This window comes from Choloepus didactylus, chromosome 5, assembly GCF_015220235.1.
Source record: "Choloepus didactylus isolate mChoDid1 chromosome 5, mChoDid1.pri, whole genome shotgun sequence".
NCBI lineage: Eukaryota > Metazoa > Chordata > Mammalia > Pilosa > Megalonychidae > Choloepus > Choloepus didactylus.
In genome coordinates this window covers 167414649-167419190 of record NC_051311.1, presented here as the reverse complement: position 1 = coordinate 167419190, position 4542 = coordinate 167414649, and the positions used below count along the sequence as shown (strand labels likewise).

At 35.9% G+C, this 4542-nt stretch overlaps 1 pseudogene; it reads left to right on the top strand.

Moving 5' to 3' along the window:
* Positions 1 to 3550: 3550 nt before the first annotated feature.
* On the top strand, positions 3551 to 4208 carry LOC119534697 (annotated as a pseudogene).
* Positions 4209 to 4542: the final 334 nt, after the last annotated feature.

Below are 4542 nucleotides of genomic sequence, written 5' to 3'. Positions count from 1 at the left end.
GTGCTGTGAAGGGGTGTCTCCCAGCCAGCTGCAAAAATGGCTGCTCAGGACATGGAAAAAAACCTGCTTCCATGATCATCTGCCTCTCTCAGCAGCCAGACCCTGGCACAGGGACTCTTGGCTGCAGGTCTGCAAAGGGTTATCACCCATGCCAGGTACTGAGGAGGCTGCCTAGGGTTCGGAAGGCTACTCCCCTCTGTGCTCATCTGTGGCTCTGGTTGCCCATTCCCCAGATGCCCTCCAGGTCAAACATTCACCAATCTCCAAACACAGCCTCTCAGTTTCTCCAAGTAGACAGTCACTATGGGTGTAGAAGTTCTTGCCCAGCCAATGGAACCCTGAAACTGCTGTTCTTGAACACTTTCTGTCTTTATCTAGTGTTCTTCAAGGAGAATTTTGCTGTCTCTCCTAATCTGCCATCTTGGCTCCCCCCCAATACATGATTATTAACTGAAGTCCGTAGTTTACATTATTGTTCACTCCGAGTTGTGACAGATGCATGTCATGGGTCTGCCATTATGACATGCAGAATAGTTTCACTGTCCTAAAAATCTCCTGTGCTTTACCTATTCAGTCTTCTTTTCCCTGCCCCAGTGCTTGGCAACAGTGATCTTTGTCTGGTCTCTATAATTTTGCCTTTTCCAGAATTTCATATAGTTGAAATTCTACAATATGTAGTTTTTCCAAACTGGCTTCTTTCATGTGGGAATATGTGTTTAAGTTTCCTCCATGTCCTTTTCTCCACAAATTTTATCGAGATATATTCACACACCATACAGTCCATCCAAAGTATACAATCCATGGCTCATAGTACCTTCATATAGTTGGGTATTCATAACCACAATCAATTTCAGAACATTTTCATTACTCAAAAAAAAAAATCCCTAAAACATTCCATTCCATTTATCTCCCTGTATTATTGACCCCAACATTGGTGTGGTACATTTGTTACAGTTGATAAAAGAATATTAAAATAATGCTGTTAACTACAGTCCATGGCTTGCAATAGACACATTTCCCCCAATATACCACTATGCTTTCAACTCCTTGTAATAGTGATACATATTTCTTCTACTTCATGAAAGAACTCTTTAAAAAATTTTGTATGGCTTTTGCTTATAGATTTGGACTCCACGGTCTAGGTGAATACAGAAAATGCCAGACTGGAATATACCACTGACCTCTAAATACACTTCAAGATAAATAAACAATATGATATACTGTAAAAATGGAGTTCCTGGATCACTATATATGTATAACCTAAAATTTCTAGCTCTTTAAAAATTTCATCTAACTGCATTTCTCCAGTGTCTTGTACCACAGCATAAATAAGAATTTCCCCCTACAATTATAAAAGTAACACATACAGATTTTAAAATAAAGCTACAAAGAAGACTTGATAAGTCACCCAAATACCTCTGAAATCAGCGATAACCATATCATTAATTTCTTTCTAGAATTTCTAGAGATTCATTTTCTAACTCTCACGTCTACGTCTATGTAGATATTTTTGCAAATTTAGAATGAACCAATATATACAATTTTTTACCTTGCTTTTTTAAAATTCAGCTTATATAGTGAGAATTTGCCCTAATTTGCCATTAGTGATACATACTGCCAAATTGCTTTCCAAAATAAATGTACATAAAATTTGATAACTTCCCAACTCTTCTAAATGACAAATATGCAAATCATACATGCCAAATGAACTCCAAACAGAATTAATCCAAATAAACCCACTCCAAGACATATTCTGATCAGATTGTCAAATGTTGAAGAGAAGGAGAAAGTTCTGAAAGCAGCAAGAGAAAAGCTATTCACCACATACAAAGGAGACAACATAAGACTAAGTAGTGGCTACTCAGTGGCCACCAGGGAAGTGAGACATAATTAAAATTCTCAAAGTGAAACATTGCCAACCAAGAATTCTTTATCTAGCAAAACCCTCCTTCAAATTTGAGGGAGAGTTTAAAATCTTCACAAACAAATGCTGTTTGCTAACAAAAGACCTGCCCTACAAGAAACAATGAAGGGACCCCTACCAACTGAGGAAAAAAAGGGGAGAGTGAGGTGTGGGTAAGGGTACAGAACTAAAGAGTTTTAGTAAGGATACATTAAAGGAAATAGAGATGGGAAAAATATATTTGACAAATAAAAACCAAAGGACATGATGGCTAATTCAAGAACTGCCTTCACAGTAATAACATTGAATGTGAATGTTATTAACTTTAAAAGATAGAGATTGGCAGAATGGAATAAAAAGTATAAACTATCAATATGTTGCTTACAAGAGGCTCATCTTAGAGTCAGCAATTCAAAGAAATTTAAAGTGAAAGGATGGAAAAAATACTCCATGCAAGCTAAAGCCAAAAGAAAGCAGGAGTAACAATATTAATCAAAGATAAAATAGACTTTAAATGTAAGTATGTCATAAAAGACAAAGAAGGTCATCTATACTAATAAAAGGGACAATTCAACAAGAAGGAATAACAATCATAAATGTCTATGTACCCAATCAAATTCTAAAGTACATGAAAACATTGTCAAAAATTGTCAAAACTGAAGGAAGCAATAGATGTTTCCACAATAATTGTGGGAGACTTCAATACATCACTCTCCCCCATAGATAGATCAACCAGACAAATAAAGAAATTGAAAAACTAAACAATGTGATAAATGATTTTGACTTAACAGACATACATAGAGCATTACATCCCAGATCACCAGGATATACATTCTTCTCTACTGCTCACAAAACTTTCTCCAGAATAGATCATATGCTGGGGCACAAAATAAGGCTCAATAAATTTAAAAAGATTGAAATATTCAAATCCTGTTCTCTGATCACAATGGTATACAACTAGAAGTCAATAACCATCAAAGATTTAAAACATTCAGAAGTATCTGGAGGTTAAACTACACACTCCTATACAATGAGTGAAGAAATAGCAAGAGAAATTGCTAATTATCTAGAGATGAATGAAAACGAGCACAACATATCAAAACCTATGGGATACAGGGAAGGTGGTATTAAGGGGAGAAATTTATAGCTCTCAGTGCATACATTAAAAAGGAAGAAAGCTAAAACCAAAGAACAACTGAAGAAGCTAGGAAATGAATAGCAAACTAATCCTAAACCAAGCAGGAGAAAAGAAATAAGGATTAAAGCAGAAATAAATAACATAGAGAACAAAAACACAATAGAATAAATAAACCAGTGACATGAACAGATATTTGCACACTGATGTTCATAGCAGCATTATTCACAATTGTCAAGAAATGGAAAGAATCCAAATGCCCTTCAACAGATGAGTGGGTAAACAAAATGTACATACACACAATGGAATACTACATGGCAGTAAGAAGGAATGAGGTCATGAAACATATGACAATATGGGTGAACCTTGAAGACATAATGCTGAGTGAAATAAGCCAAACACAATGAGAGAGAGATTGTATGTTACCACTAAAGTGAACTCTGTGAAGAATGCAAAACAAATATTTTATATTGTAGAATGTAGGGGTGCCCTTTTACCAGTGATCCACCAACATGGGCCATGTTCACACCAAAACTGTGAAAAAAGTGGCCAGGGTCCTCACTGAGAAGTACCACACATGCCTGGGCAACGACTTCCACACAAACAAGTGCATTTTTGAGGAGATTGCCATTATTCCCAGCAAAGGCTCCAAAACAAGATAGCAGGCTATGTCACATATCTGATGAAGCAGATTCAGAGAGGTCCAGTGAGAGGTATCTCCATCAAGCTGCAGGAGGAGGAGAGAGAGAATTACGTTCCTGAGGTTTCAGCCCTAGATAAGGAGATCATTGACACTAAAGAAATGCCGAAGCTCTTGGACTTTGGCAGCCTCTCCAACCTGCAGTTCACTCAGCCCACAGTTGGAATGAATTTGAAAACACCACGTGGAGCCATTTGAATCTTTCTGCTATGCTGTAATATTTCAATAAAACTGAAGACATTACAAAAAAAGAATTTAGGGGACCTAGAGATAGCAACTAGTGAAGGGGGAATGACAATCTAATAAGAACAGAAAAGCTATCAAGGAGTAATCTCAATGTTATGGTAATGCTCAGGAATGGTTATGGTTTCCAAACTTTATTGGGAATGGTAAGTTCAGATTGGAAGCAATGTAATTTTAGGTTATTTGTTTTTCTTTATTCCTTTGTTTTGTTAGGGTTTGTTAATTTTCTTGGGGTATGGTAGGGACATGTTGGAAGCAATACAGTTATTTTACATTGTTTGTTTTTCTTATTCCTTTGTTTCATTTATGTTTTTAAAATTTTTTATAAAGTAATAAAAAGAAGCTATTGCATTTAAAAATTAGCTTCAACATAGTTATTTTAGGTTATTTGGTTTTCTTATGCCTTTGATATGGATTGTTAATTTTCTTAGGGTATGGTAGGAACATGTTGGAAGCAATGTAGTTATTTTAGATTATTTGTTTTTCTTATTCCTTTGTTTGGATATGGTTTATTAATTTTCTTGGGGTATGGTAGGAATGTATAGGGAGAAAAATAGTTAT